This window comes from Antechinus flavipes, chromosome 2, assembly GCF_016432865.1.
Source record: "Antechinus flavipes isolate AdamAnt ecotype Samford, QLD, Australia chromosome 2, AdamAnt_v2, whole genome shotgun sequence".
In the NCBI taxonomy this organism is placed as follows: domain Eukaryota; kingdom Metazoa; phylum Chordata; class Mammalia; order Dasyuromorphia; family Dasyuridae; genus Antechinus; species Antechinus flavipes.
In genome coordinates, this window is record NC_067399.1 from 566,199,322 (window position 1) to 566,218,541 (window position 19,220).

Sequence of the window (19,220 nt, forward strand, 5' to 3'; positions counted from 1 at the left end):
AATGTATTATTTGTATTATATTGCATATAATACATTCTATATAATATATACATATTATGTATACATTATGTGTATACATACATATATGTTATATACATACATACATGTATATAATACAATTCATTGTATTAAATATATTATTATAATCTGAAACCACTTGAGTAAGAAATACAAAATCACAGAATCTCAAATTGCAAGGGAATTTAGGAATCAAATATCCCAAAAATATGGGACCATAAAGATGGAATGAAATAAATCCAAACTTTGACATTAATTGTGAAACTGAAAGATGGTTTTTATTACTCATATTTCTACTTCACAATTTTTGTAAAAGCTTAGGATTTCACTGGTGTATCACAATAATGGAGAAATAAACAGTATTTCTTGAGTTAGTAATGGTTTATGATACAAGCCATCCTTTTTACTTAAATGGATTTCTCAGCATGTTACTATTCTAGAAGTACAGCTGATTACTTAAGAAACTGCAGATTATAATAATAAATATTATTTCTATACTTCTGATGGATGTTTATTTATCAAATCCTTACCTTAAAAGTTTTTTGACTGGCTTTTTAAAATAAGATCAGTTTCTATATCTTGACATATGTGGGTCAACCATATTGTATAGAAAACAGTTCTTAAAGATTTTTAAATTTAGAAACACTGACCAGCATTTATTACATAATTAAGTGACAATTATATTTAAAATTCCCCTACAAGTTTGGAAAATATGGAGATAATGCATATAACTTGAAATGTCTTCATCTTAGAACATTACATAAAGAATGGCTTTATGTGCGAGTACAGAAAAGTGGCAGTCTAATGTTTACAGTATAATATTATACCATGCTACATTTTCTTTCTGACATTAAAGTAAATCATATTTCAAACTACAGATTATATGGAGAATCTAAAAACTGATTAAAGTTTTATGCATCAAAAATTCTGATTATCTTTACTTATATAAATGTATTATCAATATTCTCAGCCTAATCATTCAGGAGAAAAAAAATTACCACTCTTCTTTTTTGCAACATTTTTTATTGAATTATTTATTTTTGGCCTGTAGTTGTTTGTATAAATTTTGGATGATTTCTAAAAGTAAATTCAAGCTGTGACAAAAATTTGTTTATGTCAGTCATAATCATATGAATACTGTTTGCAAGTGGGTTCTAAGATGATGTTCTAAATGTTGACCCCATCTGCTAGAGAGCCAGTCATTATAAAGTCATGTTCTAAGCACAAAGGCTGTCTTTTTTATACAGACAATGAAATGTTTGAAAATTCTGGCTGCCATTGCATGTTATTCATAATCCAAATATGCAAATGGTTCATCAATTAAATAGAAGACACAGGTTCAGCCAGACAAAACTAATTGTAACTCACCACCAGAAAATGTCTATTCCTCTTGATCTATGATGTTTTAAATCTGCAAAGATTTCATTACATCAGTGATAAATACTAGATGTATATAAGCATCTCATATCTTCTTATGTAGATATTGGCATACACTTTCTATTGATTTTGGAATGATTTTATATGGCTTTAAAATGACATTTACCTTTGCTACTTCCTCTCTTTCAGGTTTAAGCATCTTGATGAATGTGGTTTTGCCAGTACTATTTTCTCCTAGCATCATCCTAATTTTAGAGCCTGGGAATTCTCTGGCAATGATTAAATTCAAATTCTCCCATCTTTTCTTCATTTCAGGATATTTAAACATGCACATCTTTTTCACTTTTCTTCATTTACTGTCTCAGCCACTTTAAAAGCCACTGATGCATTTCTGAATCATAAGTTTCTATAGGCATGTAACCATCTAAGAAAACATGCTAAAAAGCTTAGTGACAACACCATAAGAATTTTGCACTCCATATAAAGTCAGAGCAAAAATCTAAAACATTTATGTCAAGCTCCAAAATAATGATATGTCTACCAAGATTTATTAGTGGTCATATAGTAATGATAGCCTTTAGCTGGCTGCTTAATATCTAGGTAAGTAGGCGGTTCACAAAAGATAGTAACACACTAGCTTGTGTCTATGTTTCATCCTTCTATCTAAAATAGAACCCACAGTGCCCTTGCAAATATGGGAATCTGAGGTATATATTGAAGTTTGATAGTCATTTTTAGCTAATTCTTTAGAATATTGGTGAAATAGCATTGCAACTTAGATCCTCAAAAATAAATCAAGAATTCTTGTCATCTGGTATGCTTTCATACTTTCCACCATTTAGTTCTTGCTTTCTTCTTGAAATTGTCAAGGCAGGTGATTCCCAAATGTTATTGGTTCCAATTAATTCTAAAACTTCACCTGGACAAGTGATAGGCAACCTGTGAAATTGGCACAATATTGATATTTTGTTTCATAAAAAATGAAACAAAACATGATTATTGTGCCAATTTCACAGGTTATGAGATAAGTTGACAATTCTCAAAGTGCCAAAAGCGCGTTTCTTAATACAAAGCCAACAACCAATGCAAAGTGTTTCAGAAATCCATAATCTGTAGTGTAACTTCGATGCATAGCCTTCCCATTTGTACTAGTAATTTTAACTGTAAATGTGAATGGGATGAACTTTCCCATAAAGTGGAAACAGATAGCAGACTGGATCAAAAATTAGAACCCTACAATATGTTGTTTACAGGAAACATATTTAAAGCAAGACATTACATACAGAGTAAACGTAAAAGGCTAGAGCAGAATCTATTATGCTTCAGGTGAAGTAAAAAAGCAGGGATAGCCATCCTTATCTCAGATCAAGCAAAAGCAAAACTTGATCTAATTAAAAGAGATAAGAATAGAAATTATATCTTGCTAAAGGGTAGCATAGACAATGAAGCAATGCCAATACTAAACAAATGGGCATGGAGTGGTATAGCATATAATTTCCTAAAGGAGAAGTTAATTGAGTTGCAAGAAGAAATAAACAGCAAAACTGTAATAGTAGGAGATCTCAACTTTGCACTCTCAGAATTAGATAAATCAAAGCACAAAACAAATAAGAAAGAAATTAATTAGGTATGCTAGATCTTTGGAGAAAACTGAAAGGGGACAGAAAGGAGTATACTTTCTTCTCAGCAGTGCATGGAACCTATACAAAAACTGGCCATATATTAGGACAAAAAAACCTCAAAATTAAATGCAGGGAGACAGAAATAGTAAATGCTTTATTTTCAGATCATGATGCAATAAAAACTATATTCAACAAAAAGTTAGGGGCAAATAGACCAAAAAGTAATTGGAAACTAAATAATCTCATCTTAAAGAATGATTGGGTGAAACAGCAAATTATAGACACAATTAATAATTTCACTGAAGATAATGACAATAATGAGACATCATACCAAAATTTGTGGGATGCAGCCAAAGTGGTAATAAGGGGAAATTTTATATCCTTAGAGGCTTACTTGAATAAAATAGAGAAAGAGAAGACCAATGAATTGGGCTTGTAACTTAAAAAGCTAGAAAAAGACCAAATTAAAAATCCCCAATCAATTACTAAATTTGAAATTCTAAAATTAAAAAGAGAAATTAATAATATTGAAAGTTAAAAAAAAAACTATTAAACTAATAAATAAAACTAAGAGTTGGTTTTATGAAAAAACCAATAAAATTGATAAACCTTTGGTAAATCTGATTAGAAAAAGGAAAGAGGAAAATCAAATTGTTAGTCTTAAAAATAAAAAGGGAGAACTTTCCACCAATGAAGAGGAAACTAGAGCAATAATAAGGAGTTACTTTGCCCAACTTTATGCCAACAAATTGATAATCTAAGTGAAATGGATGACTACCTCCAAAAATATAGGCTTCCCAGATTAACACAGTAAATAAATAGCTTAAATAATCCCATTTCTGAGAAAGAAATAGAACAAGCTATTAATCAAATCCCTAAGAAAGAAATCCCTAGGACCACATGGATTTACATGTGAATTCTACCAAACATTTAAAGAACAATTAGTCCCAATGCTATATAAACTATTTGAAAAAAAAAATAGGGAATGAAGGAGTTCTACCAAATTCCTTTTATGACACAGACATGGTACTGATACCACAATAGGTATCATCTATCATGATAGATAGGTTGGTTGAAAACAGAGAAAGAAAATTATAGACCAATCTCCCTAATGAATATTGATGCTAAAATCCTATATAAGATATTAGCAAAAAGACTACAGAACATCATCCCCAGGATAATACACCATGATCAAGTAAAATTTATACCAGGAATGCAGGGCTGATTCAATATTAGGAAAACTATGGTATAATTGACCATATTAATGCCAAATTAACAAAAACCACATGATCATCTCAATAGATACAGAAAAAGCATTTGATAAAATCCAACATCCATTCCTATTAAAAACACTTGAGAGTATGGGAATAAATGGAATTTTTCTTAAAATAATCAGTAGCATCTATTTAAAACCAACAGTAAGCATCATATGTAATGGGGACATATGATATGGTAATGGGGACAAACTGCGACCATTCCCAATAAGATCAGGAGGGAAACAAATTTGCCCACTATCACCATTACTATTCAATATTGTATTAGAAATGCTAGCTTTGGCAATAAGAGTTGAGAAAGAAATTAGAGTAGGCAATGAGGAAACCAAATTATCATTCTTTGCTGATGACATGATGGTATACTTAAAGAACCCCAGAGACTCTACTAAAAAGTTATTAGAAATAATCCACACCTTTAGTAAAGTTGCATGATACAAAATAAATCCACATAAGTTATCAGCATTCTTATATATCACTAACAAAACCCAACAGTTAGAGTTACAAAGAGAAATTCCATTTAAAGTAACTACTGATAATATTAAATATTTAGGAATCTATCTGCCAAGGGAAAATCAGAAACTTTATGAGCAAAACTACAAAACACTTTCCACACAAATTAAGTCTGATCTAATCAACTGGAAAAAATATTAAATGCTCTTGGATAGGGTGAGCAAATATAATAAAGATGACAAAACTACCTAAATTAATCTATTTATTTAATACTATACCAATCAGACTCCCAAAAACTATTTTAATGACCTAGAAAAAAATGACAACAAAGTTCATATGGAAAAACAAAAGATCAAGAATTTAAAGGAATTGATGAAGAAAAAATCAAATGAAAGTGGTTTAGCTATACCAGATCTAAAATTCTATTATAAAGCAGCAATTACCAAAACCATTTGGTATTGGTTAAGAAATAGACTAGTTTATCAGTGGAGTAGGTTAGGTTCAAAGGACAAAACAGTCAATAACTTTAACAAAATTTTGACAAACCCAAAGACCCCAGTTTCGGTGATAAGAACTTACTATTTGACAAAAATTGCTGGGAAAATTGGAAATTAGTATGGCAGAAACTAGCCATTGACCCACACTTAACACTATACACCAAGATAAAGTCAAAATGGGTTCATGACTTAGGCATAAAGAATGAGAGTATAAGTAAATTAGAGGAATACAGAATAGTTTACCTCTCAGATCTGTGAAAGAGGAAGGAATTTGTGACCAAAGAAGAACTAGAGATCATTATTGATCACAAAATAGAAAACTTTGATTATATCAAATTGAAAAAAATTTTTACAAACAAAAGTAATGCAGACAAGATTAGAAGGGAAGCAATAAACTGGGAAAACATTTTTACAGTCAAAGGTTCTGATAAAGGCCTCATTTCCAAAATATATTGAGAATTGACTCTAATTTATAAGAAATCAAGCCATTCTCCAGTTGATAAGTGGTCAAAAGATATGAACAGACAATTCTCAGATGAAGAAATTGAAACTATTTCTAGCCATATGAAAAGATTCTCCAAGTCATTATTAATCAGAGAAATGTAAATTAAGACAACTCTGAGAAAGCACTACACACCTCTCAGATTGGCTAGAATGACAGGGAAAGATAATGCGGAATGTTGGAGGCGATGTGGGAAAACTGGGACACTGATACATTGTTGGTGGAATTGTGAATACATCCAGCCATTCTGGAGAGCAATTTGGAACTATGCTCAAAAAGTTATCAAACTGTGCATACCCTTTGATCTAGCAGTGTTACTATTGGGCTTATATTCGTAAGAGATTTTAAAGAAGAGAAAAGGACCTGTATGTGCAAGAATGTTTGTGGCAGCGCTCTTTGTAGTGGCTAGAAACTGGAAACAGATTGGATGCCCATCAATAGGAGAATGGCTGAATAAATTATGGTACATGAATATTACGGAACATTATTGTTCTGTAAGAAATGACCAGCAGAATGATTTCATAAAGGCTTGGAGAGACTTATATGAACTGATACTGATTGAAATGAGCAGCATCAGGAGATCATTATATACTTCAACAACAATACTATATGATGATCTATTCTGATGGATACGGCCATCTCCAGCAATGAGATGAACCAAATCAGTTCCAATAGAGCAGTAATGAATTGAACCAGCTATATCCAGCAAAAGAACTCTGGGAGATGACTATCAACTATTACATAGAATTCCCAATCCTTATATTTTTGCCTGCATTTTTGATTTTCTTCACAGACTAATAGTACATGATTTAAAAATCCAGTTCTTTTTATACAACAAAATAATTGTTTGGACATATATACTTATATTGTATTTAATTTATACTTTAACATATTTAACATGTATTGGTCAACCTGCCATCTGGGGGAGGGGATGGGGGAAGGAGGGGAAAAATTGGAAGAAAAGGTTTGGCAATTGTCAATGTTGTAAAATTACCCATGCATATAACTTGTAAATAAAAAACTATTTTAAAAAATCTATTTGGTACTGGTTAAGAAATATACTAGTCATTCAGTCAAATACTTTATGTTCACAGGACAAAATATTCAATAACTATAGCAATCTAGTGTTTGACAAACCCAAAGAGCTCAGCTTTTGGGGTAAGAACTCACAATTTGACTAAAACCGCTGGGAAAATTGGAAACTAGTTTGCATAAACTAGGCATTGATCCACATCTAACACCATATAGCAAGATAAAGTTGATATGGATTGATGATTTAGACATAAAGAGTGATATTATAAGAAAAAATAGAAGATAGGATATTTTATGTCTCAGACCTGTGGAGAAGGAAAGAATTTGTGACCAAATTTAAACTGGAACTCATAATTGAACTCCAAATAGATAACCTTGATTATATTAAGCTAAATAGTTTTTTTTTTTTTTAAACAAACAAAAGTAATGCAGCCACGATCGAAATGGAATGAATAAATTGGGAAAACACTTTTACATTTAAGCATTCTGATAAAGGCCACATTTCTAGAGAATTGATTCAAATTTATGAGAATTCAAGTCATTTTCCAATTGATAAATGCTCAAAGGATATGATCAGACAATTTTCAGATGAAGAAATTAAAACCATTTGTGGTCATGTGAAAAGTGCTCTAAATCACTATTGATCAGAGAATTGTTAAATAAAACAATTCAGATTCTACTCTCAGATTGGCCAAGATAACAGGAAAAGATAATGATGAATGTTGGATGTAATAAGGGAAAACTGGGACACATACATTGTTGGTGGAACTCTGAATCAATTCAACCATTCTGGAGAGCCATTTGGAACTATATTAAAAAAACTATTAAACTGTGCATACCCTTTGATCCAGCAGTATTTCTATTGGACCTATATCTCAAAGAAATTACTGAGAATTGCTGAACTGAAATTATTTTAGTTCTTCCATCAAGTTTAACATCACATAAAACAAACATCTGAGGATTAGAAAAGGATATCTTTTCTAAGAAAATTCAAGTTTTACACTTTTGCCCTTCCCTTGGTAGAGAAAAAAAGGTCAATATCCCCATAAATTCAAGTTCTAGCCAGAAGGTATACCATCATCTCCCATCATCAGGGACATCAATAATTTCAAACCAACCACTGAGTTACATCCATCACATTCTCTGGCAATGCCATTTTAATCCTTCTGAAGGACAATATTATAGTAAAAATAATTCAGAAATGAGAGTTAGGGAAATATTACCAGGCAGAAATAAATAAATGTAAAACCAGAAGCACTCCAAACTGAACAAGATTGTCGCAAACAAAAAAAAAAAAAATTATGAAATATTGAATTTAGGATGTTAATAGAGATTTGAAATAAAGAATAGAAAAGTAAAGGAGGATCAAGAAAATAGAAAGGGGAGTACGAAATTGAGTGGTAAAACAATACTACAATATTTTGAAGATAGAGATCTGCTTCTACCCTGCTCTTTCTTCTCCCTACCCTTTTTATTCTCTGATAAGCATATGGTTGCCAGAATTGAAATAGAATTAAACTAGAACTGCAAATGAGTTCTGCTAGGAAAAAAGCTGTCTCTTGCAGTGTTATGAGAAGATATGGGAGTGATGCCAAGTGCTCATGAAACTGTTCTGGAGTATGCTAAATAGCCATGAATACTTGGCCTTCAGTTTCTAGAAGTCCTTGAAAGACCAACTTGGATGTAGTTATCAAGATCTTTTGGTGGGTTATCTTTCTATGTCTTTCCTCCCTTTCTTCCTTTCTCCCTCCCTCAGTTCCTTCCTTCCTTCATTTCTCCTTCCCTCCCTTCCTTCTTTCTTCTCTCCTTCCCTCTTTTCCTCCCTCCCTCCTTTTCTCCTTCCTTTCTTCCCTCCTTCCATCCTTTTCTTCTTCCTTTCCTCCATCCCTCCTTCCTTTCCTACTTCCTTCCTAACATCTTTTCTTCCTTCTTTCCTTTCTTTATTTTCCTTTTTGTTCTTCCCCCCATTTTTCTTTCATTCTATTCTTCCAACATTTATTAAATACTTCTAATGCAGTACTAACACCAGGTATCTCCCTTCTGAGGATCCACCTAAGCAGTGCTGAGTGGGCTAGGCACAGGGTAATACCAGAGGAGAGTAAATATTAATGGCCAGCTTTGCCATAGGTGAGAGAAGGATGCAGAGAGAAATAGAGAGGGGCAGAGATGTGAGAGATTCAGAGAAGCAGAGAGAGACACAGAGATATACATACACTTGCTCTTGCTTCCTGCTAACCTCTGCTGAGATTACCAATAAAGAAAGGCTGTTTGGCACCTTAACACCAGTCTTATCTTCATGTCTTGTTGTGATCTAGTTCAGATGTTAGGAGTTCAAATGTTGGAGTTCTCTCTGGGTGCCTTCCCTGGAATCAGGATTTTGTTGGTCCCTGTTCAGGCGCCAAAATGTGGTGAGCTTTTTCTTCTTAAGACGCAGCCAGGTGATAAAAGTTCAGATCTTTTATTATCTCCAATATAGCCCGGTTAGCTTAGAGGCCTATCTCTCTGCTTGGTTCCAAGAGCTCTCTCTGAATGTTGCCAAATCCAAAGGTCTGGTCCTTCAGCCTCTGCCTCTGCTTTCTTCAGCCTCCAGCCAGCTCCAACTCTTCATGTCATTCCGGTGAAATCTCAACTTGTAGCTTCTTCACTCTGAAGCACTTCCTTGACTGGCCATTGAAGCTCTATTTATGCTCCCAAAGAGCTTCAAGGGAGGTGTGAACTCATTGAACTCCAATGAGTAAAGGTGTGAACACAAGCCTTGTATTAATTAGTTCTACTTAGTACCTTGTTTCAGGTTCTGCCCAAAACATCTTCTTGTAAGATTAGATCAACTCTAATTAGTTAGCAGTTAGTAAGGATTCCAACAATGTCTATCCAGGGAAAATTGGTATATATGGCCCTGACAATCAGTAGCCTCAAAATGGAAAGTTACAAAATGACAGTTCCATCTACTATGCACCTATTAAATACATAATGGGACCATAAAGAAATATACTCAGTAATAAAAAACATATGGTTTTGATGAGGTTAATGGCATGTTCAGCATTCAGGGAACCAAATGCAGAGGTTTGGCTCCCCTAAATCAACCTAGGATTTGGCACAGGGTCGGAAGTTGTGAGAACTCCCTTCTGGAGGTACAGAGGTGCTTTGTAAAGGAATTTACAAACCTGAAAAGCCAGATTGGTAGAAGAAGTTTATTATTGATATTGGGAAGTTAGCCTTTGCTATGTGCGAATAGAAAAACTGAATTCCTTGGTGGCAAGGTCCTGACAGAGGATTATAAGGTTTCTAGCAGAGAAATCCTGACAGAGAGGTATAAAGTCTTGTTAGGGAAATAGGTGAGGAAGATAAAGAGGGGGTAACACTGAAAGAGAATATCATTTCAGCAGGCAGAGGGTTGCTGCTATGCCAGGGAGAAAGAAGTTACTTAGCATGTTATGTCCTCTGTAAGAACTGAGCCCTAGGTTGGCTCATTTTATAATTGAAGCCTTTGCTACAAGCTGGGGTTTGCTCTTGATGGGGGCTGGTGCAGCTTGAGCTGGAATTAGAACAGAGAATCTTAGAATTGAATCAGTATCTCTAGGCTGATCTTTAATTCAATAGGGAGCTTAATCAGTAGGGAGTGTTATCAATGGGGGTGGTGCCTGTCTCTCAGGATAACAGAATGAAGGTGTTTTTCCTGTTTGCCTTGGGCAAGGGTCCTTTACAGAGGCAGGGTTCAAGGAGAACCTCTCCTTCAAGGAGTTTCTCAAGTGCTTCACCTCACTGCTCACCCTGAAGTCAGAGAGAGAGAAAGAGAAAGAATTTCAGGACTCCCCTCCTTAGTTTGTCCAGGAGAACTGCAATGGGAATAATTCTGGGCTTGAAATAAGAAAATCTGATTTCAAATCTGAATGCAGACATTTACTAACTGTGTAGAATTAGGCACGTCACTCAACTTTTATCTTCTACAGATTCCTCAATTGTAAAATGGGGATAAAAGTAACATGTACTTTTGTACATGTACATGCACAAGGCTTTTTTAAGTTTTAAATGACATAATACTTGTAAGATGCTTAACATAGTGCTAAGCACAAAGAAGGTAATTAATGAATGTTGCTTTCCTTCTTATAAAAACTAACTGCAAATCACTGAACCTGTGTAGGACTTACTTTCTTTATCTATAAGATGATGTTCTGTATTACATGATGTCTAAAGTTCCTTTTAATTCTAATTCCTTTCATGATAATCTGGTTGAATTCAGTATTTCATTGATGTGGATACTGACAAATAAGTTTGAAGCCAGCTCATTAATACCCTCACAGAGTCACTGAATTCTATAAATGGGATATCCTCACATAAATCTGAAAGATAATTTTCTCTATGAAATGCTCAATAAGTGGTCGATTTTTGCCCAAAATCGCAAAAAGAAGTTCCAAAGCAGTTGCTTCATCTTTAAATAACATTAATTTGGGGGATTTTTTTTTCTTTATATCAATTTTATATCTTTATATCTTCAAATCATCTATATACTTTTTTAAAATTATGCTTCCTTGGTCAATGTTCTTTAAAAAAAATCTATCACCTATTTGACATAGCATCCCATCAGAAATTTTATGACTCTTACCTTGATTCCCCCAAGTATACCATCTTTTTGGCTAGAATCACTCCCTCACTCCAATTGGTCTTCATGTGACATGAATTTGAAGACCTTCAACTTTCTCTTTGCCATTCTCTTCTTTATATATTCTAGTTTATTAGAATGTCATTTGTGAAAAGTGTCATTTGGAATGAGAAAGATATTTTAGATATGGTATGACCAGGACAGAGAGGAATTAAATTATTTGCTTTATCCTGCCTATGTCTCTTAAAACAATGTTGTCTAACTATGTAATAGCAATGTTAGTTGTCATATTACACCATAAACTCAACTTCCCATCTTCTGCAATTCTTATTCTTCTAGTATTACTAAATTATCATAGAGTATCCATCGAAAATAATGAAATATCTGTGGAGAATAGATACAGTGAGGAACTTACAGGAATGTATGAATTCTTTTTCTGTACTTTATTTTTTCTGTGTTTCCCCTATGACCTGTATAATATGTGCAGGCTAATATCTACTTGAGCCGTGGCCAGCTAGAAACATATTAACTTAACCTGAGCTGATGACATTTATTGGTATTTGACATTTATCGATATTTAGTCTATTAGCTGAACCACTATCTGCTTGATTAAGCCTGAAGGCCTGATTTTCTGTTTCCTAGAAATCAGGAGATTTCAGAGAAACAGAAAGCTTCCATTCCAATCTCCCCAAATAGCAACAACCAATTAGATGCCTCCCTCTCCCCTTCTCAATGCTCTCTTACTTGTGGTGTAATTTCTTGTATGAAAGCTATGTATGTTTACTACTACTTTAGCCCTCCTACTGCAAGCTTTCTCTTTCTTATCTTGCGATGGGACGGCTCATCCTCCGGAAGTTTTCAATAAACAACTTTTCTGCCTTCAACTGAGTGATCTCTTGAAAAATAATTTTGGGTAAGGGTCTTCTACATCCCTCACATACCTGTTTGTTTGTTTGTTTGTTTGTTTGTTTTTAAATAATATTTACTGTATCAAAGTCTTAACACTTTGGTTGTTCATATGTTATCTTTCTTTGTTGCTTTTGTTTGGTTGTGTCTGACTGTGAACTCCTTTAGAGTTTTCTTAGCAAAAATATTGGAATGGTTTGCCATTTCATTCTCCAGCTCATTTTATAGATAAGGAAACTGAAGTAAATAGGGTTAAATATTGCATCCAGGATCAAACAACTAATAAGTGTCTGAGGCTGGATTTGAACTGAGGAAGATAATTCTTCCTTACTACAGACCTGGCACTTTATCTAGTCACCTCTAATTCCAAGCAAACATGTCCTTCATGCTAATTGACATATCACATATAGGTTATCATTTCAAATATGCTATAAAACATTTATATCCACTAAACATTTTCCAATTACCCTTTTGGGCAATCGATTTTTTTTTTCTGAGATTATAGTGTTACATGATATTATTACCACCTAAGTATCAGTTTTTTTTTTTAAAGTGGTCATTGGTATTATTGAAGTCTCCTCAATGTCACAAATGCAATTCTCATAAATCTTGTCTTTGAATTTTACAGAGAAGACAGTGGAAAATAAGGTGAACAATATTCCCTATTTTATGCCTCACTTGGTACTGATATTTGATTAAGTGTTAATCAAAATTATTTCCACATTCTCTTCTATTATGGAATCTTGAAGATTCAGAAATGGGTGAGTTAGACACCTTGTTTGTAGAGAATCTGTATTTAGACAAAGAGAAAGATACTAAATCTGTTTTGAATCAAATAAATTTCCCTTGAAAATGATACTATATCATCACAAATAAAAGATAGAAACATCCTAGAAATTACCTAAGTTGGAAATCACTTACTCTTTTTTCAAAGGGAAGAGATATCACAGTCAAAGACCACACTAACAACTATCACAGAGTGAGTGTTGACAATTGATTATGAATAGTATAATCTCACAAAACAAGAAAAAACAAATTAGGTAAAAAGAGTTTCAACTAATCCAGGTGAATCCCAACCATTTTCTACTGAATAATTCATGAACCTCTACTTATATTGTCCATTTGTTTTGCCTTACTCACTATATAACTTGTTCACTCCTCTTCCAATCATATATCTTTGATGATTTTTACATCATTATATAAATGGATAATAACAATAATAGCAACAACAACAACAATAATAATAATAATACGCATAATCATCAATTGCTTTATTATTATGCCATAAATCGCAAAAAATCATGTGTTTCCTAGTGAAGTGGGAGTAACCAATAGAAGGGAATATCAATCAAGGAAATGTTTAGCAGAGATTTTCTCAGTTCTAAAGACTAAGAAGAGAGATGGAGGGAATTCTAGCAGGGAGTCTGAAATTCTGACTAGCAAAGTTTTGATGATAATCCTGATTGGACAAGCACTTGGGGCAGTGTAATGAAAACAATCTAAGAAAAAAGTTGGAAAGCACAGAATTGCAGACTTGTCCTATTTAACATCATCAAAATGATCAATCAATCAATAAGCATGTATTAAGCAACTACTATGTGTCAGACACTTTACTAAAGATGCTCAACTTGACACAGAAAAGCAAGTGATAGTCTTTTGTTTCCTGGTAATGCATAAATACAAAATACATAATAAAAATGAATTGACTCTGATGTGATGACAACAAAGAAAAAGACATTAAGGGATGGAAAAAGATCTGTACTGGAAATAGAGAAAATAAGAGATATAATGGGACAATGAGTATGCATAAAAAGGAGCAAAAGATCTTATAACAATCAAGGGAAAGAAGGATGGGGCATAAGCATTGTCTGAGGCTTGATCTCATCAGTTTTGGCTTTAAGAGGGAACAACTTAATCATTCAGTTGGGTACAGAAATTTAAAAAACCCTATAAAATTAAAAAATACTTTGGTATGAATGGTGCTGATAACTAAAACAAGGAAACATGAGGGCACAAAAAATGAACTAAAGACATATCAATACTATATTGAATAGAAAAGTGGAAATAAACCTTCTTGATACAAGCAAGGACATCACACTGCTTTTTGTCAACAATATCCTCTGTCTGAAAAATAAAATATTACAGATCAGTGGAGAACAATGATAAGAACTGATTTAAATCCTCAGTTAAATAAAATAAGGATAGAAATTGAAAAGTTTCTTTCTAAAATATATTTTATCAAAATAGATATCTCTCAACTATCTGCAACATTTTTCAATCATTTTTTGTATAGAAATGAGGGAGATGCACAGTTAGAAATTATAACTACAAATGAGATTAATTAACTCATAAAAAATAAGCAGATAGCAGAATGACATAAAAACAAGAATACAACAGAGATTGCAGTTATGATTACTAACTCCAATTTCCTTCATTTGTATGTTTATGCTTTTCTCTCTATTTTTATTTTACCTAGATAATTTCTGAAAGATAATGTCTAGACATAAAACCTTAGGTACCAGACCTAAAACTGTATGAGAAAGTGACAGTCATCAAAAATATTTGGTATTGCTTAAGAAATAGGATAGTGGATCGATGGAATAGATTATGTACACAAGAAACAGTTGTCAATAACTGTAGTAGCCTACTGGTGTAGTAGCCTACATCAAAACTCTAAATTCTTGGATAAAAATTCACTATTTGTCAAAAAATTCTGGGGAAACTAAAAACATTATGGCAAAAACTAAACAGAGACCAACATCTCATACCCTATATACCAAGATAAGATCAAAATTTGTTAATGATATAGGAATAAAGGATGATACTATAAGGAAATTAGGAAAGGAAGGAATACTTTGGATGTCAAATCTTTGGAGAAAAGATTAATGACCAAACAAGAAATAAAAAAAAAATTATTAAATAAACAAGGGATAATTTTGGTTACATTAAATCAAAAAAAATTTTTTTAAACGAACAAAACCAATGCAGCCAAGATAGAAGGGAAGCAGAAAACTGGGAAACAAATTTTTTATAGCTATATTTCTGCTAAAGGCCTCATTTATAAAATATAGAGAGAACTGAGTCAAATTTATACGAATACAAGTCATTCCTAAGTTGCTAAATGGTCAATTGATATCAACAGGGAATTGTCAATTGAATAAATTAAAATCATTTCTAGTCATATGAAAAAATGCTCTAAATCATTATTGATTAGAGAAATGCAAATTTAAAAACTCTGAGGTACCAATTCATACCTACCAAATTGACTAAGATGACAAGAAAAGATAATGACAAATTTTGGAAGAGATGTGGGAAAACTGGGATCTTTTGTATTGTTGGAGTTGTGAACAGATGTAGAGCCCTTATGTAGAGAGCTATTTGGAATCATGCAGAAGAGTCTACAAAACTGAATACCCTTTGATCCAGCAGTATCACTCACAACTAGTTCTGTCTCTTAAACAGATCATAAAAAAGGAAAAAGGACTCACATGTGCAAAAATGTTCTTAGCAGCTTTTTGTGATGGTGAGGATTTGGAAATTGAGGGAATGCCCATCAGTTGGGGAATGGCTGAAAAAATTATGGTATATAAATGCAATGGAACACTATTGTTCTATAAGATATGATGAACAAGCTGATTTTGGAAAAGCCTGGAAAGACTTACATGAACTGATGCTCAGTAAAGTGAACAAAACTAAGAAAACTCTGTACACAGTAACAACAAGATTTTGTGATGAATAAAGTTGAAAGACTTAGCTCTTTATATGGAAATGTCCTCAATATCCAGAGAAAATTATTGAAACTAAATGTGTAACCAAATGGAAAAAGAGAAATAAAAGCTAACAAGAAAATCATACATTAAAAACTAGAACAGGCCAAATGCAAGGTAATGATTCTGTGAGACAGCAAGACAAAAATAATAAAAAGGAAGAAAATGTAAAATACCTCATTAGAAAAACAGCTGGCCTAGAAAATAGATTGAGAAGAGAAAATTTAAAAATTATTAGCCTATCTGAAAGCCATGATCAAAAAACCCCCAGCCTTGATAGCATTCTTTGAAAGATCATTAAGATCTTTCTGCCCCAATATTCTAGAAACAGAGGGGAAAATATTCATTAAAAAAAATCCATCAATCAACTTTGGAAAGAGAGCCCCAAAAGAAAGCCCTAAGGAACATTGTTGTGAAACTCCAGACCTATAACATTAATACTGCAATAAAATACTGCAAGCTGCCCGGCAAGAACAATTAAATATCGAGGAGCAACAGTGAGGATTATGAAGGATATGGTGGTAGCTTCTACAATATAGCATTGGTAGGCCTGAAATATCATATTCCAAAAGGCAAAGCACCTATTTTTACAATCAAGAATCAAATGCCCATTAGACTAAACATTATCTTTCAGAGAGGTGATGGAGCATTGATGAAATAAAAGACTTTCAATTATTTCTAGTAAAAAACCAGAACTAAACAGAAAATTTAACCTACAAAAATAAAACTCAAGAAAATGATAGAATGGTAAATAGAAAAAATATAATATATATACACATATATAATTTAAAGTTTAGATTGTTTATATCCCTAGATGGGAAAATGATATCTATAACTCTTGAGAACTGTATCTCTCACTGGGGCAGAGAGAGGGAGTCATTACATAGATTGAGGGTGTGGTTGTGAATTTGTGAATTGACTCTGATGTGATGACAACAAAGAAAAAGACATTAAGGGATGGAAAAAGATCTGTACTGGAAATAGAGAAAATAAGAGATATAATGGGACAATGAGTATGCATAAAAAGGAGCAAAAGATCTTATAACAATCAAGGGAAAGAAGGGTGGGGCATAAGCATTGTCTGAGGCTTGATCTCATCAGTTTTGGCTTTAAGAGGGAACAACTTAATCATTCAGTTGGGTACAGAAATTTATCTAACCCTATAAAGAAGTAGAAGGAGAAAGAGGAAAGAAAAGAGGAACAAATAGAAAGGAGGGCAGAAACACAAGAAACAATAGTCAATGACTATGGTAATTTGTTTTGTGTTTGAGAAACTCAAAGACACTAGCTTCTGAAATAAGAACTTACTATTGACAAAAATATCTGGGAAAATTGGAAAACAATGGCAGAAACTAGTCACTGATCAACTGTTAAGGGCCAGAACTCTGTACTTAAAACAAGATTTCTTACAAGATGTTGTCAGTGGAATTGATAGGACAGTAGTTTAGCATGATGATTAATAGTTCTCTAGTTCAGTACATGTACTTAGTACTTAATATAGTTCTACAAGATCCACACCTACAATGATGTAAGTACAAGAGAATATATAACAGCCAGCAGAGACTGAGAGACAGATTCATTCACTTTATCTCACACCAGGGCAGTGGCTGGACTCCTGCACTTCCCCCACTGAGACCAAGGCTGGTCTGAGAGGCTCTCAAGAAAGCTTAACCCAGGACCCAGGCAAGAAGACAATATAGGACTTGGACTTTAGGCTTTAACACCTGGCTATTGTTCTGGTGATTACTGAACAAAGGCGGCTACCAAAATCTCCAGAAAACCAAATAAGAACTTTACAATTAACACCTAACATCAAGATAAGGTTGAAATGGATTCATGATTTAGTCATAAAGAGTGATGCTATAAGCAAATTAGAAGAAGAAAAGATAATTTATCTCTCAGATCTGTGGAAAAGGAAGGAATTTATGACCAAAGAAGAACTAGAGTACAGTATGAAATCCAAAATGAATAAATTTGATTATATTAAATTAAAAAGGTTTTGTACAAACAAAACAAATGCAGACAATATTATAACAAAAGCAGAAAACTGGGAAAAAATCTTTATGTCCAAGAATTGTGATAAAGCCTCATTTCTAAAATACATAGAGAATTGGCTCAAATTTATGAGTACAAGTCCATTTTTCAATTGATAAATGACCAAAGGATATGAACAGACAATTTTCAGATGAAGAAATGAAAACCCTTTCCTAATCATATGCAAAAATGTTCTAAAAAACTATTGATCAGAAAAATGCAAATTAAGACAACTTTGATGTATTACTAAGCCACTAAGATTGGCTAAGATGATAGGAAAAGATAATGAAAAATGTTGAGGGGGTGTGGGAAAATTGGGATACTAACATATTATTGGTGGAATTGTGAAGTGATCCAACCATTCTGAAGAGTAATATGCCCAAAGGACTATCAGATTGGCATTGATCAAAATCCTTTCATCCAGCAGTGTCTCTACTGAGCCTCTAGGCCAAAGAAATCACAAAATAATGGAAAAGGATCCACGTGTGCAAAAATGTTTGTACCAACCCTTTTTGTAGTGTCAAGGACCTGGAAACTGAGTGGATGCCCATCACTTGGGGGATGCCTGAAAAGTTATGCTATGTGAACATTATGAAATATTATTGTTCTATAAGAAATGATCAGCAGGATGATTTCAGAAGGGCCTGGAGAGACTTACATGCATTGATGCTAAGTAAAGTAGCATCTCTGGAGTAGAATCTAGAGAATATTGTACACAGCAACAACAAAATTATGAGATGATCAATTCCGATGGACATGGCTCTTTTCAACAAAGAGGTGACCCAGGCCAATTTCTGTAGATTTGTGATGGAGAGGATTATAGGGACAAAATATGGACTACAACATAGTCTTTTTTTACTTTTTTGTTTTGTTTTATTACTTTTTTGTTTTTTTTCTCACTTTTCGCCCTTTTCATCGGATTTTTCTTGTGCAGCATGACAAATGTGGAATTTTATATAGAAAAATTGTATATGTTTAATTTATATTGGATTATTTGCTCTCTAGAAGAGGAGATGGGGGAAGGAAGGGAGAAATTTTTGTAATATAAGGTTTTGCAAGGAAGATAATTGGAAACTATCTTTGCATATATTTTGAAAATAAAAAGCTATTATTTTTTAAATTGGAAAAATAATGTATCATT

The 19,220-nt window shown here is 33.1% G+C and overlaps 1 pseudogene; it reads right to left on the bottom strand.

Annotated features, from left to right (window-relative positions):
• Nucleotides 1-993: 993 nt before the first annotated feature.
• Nucleotides 994-19,220, bottom strand: part of LOC127546902 (ATP-binding cassette sub-family E member 1-like) — a 37,916-nt pseudogene continuing 19,689 nt past the window's right edge.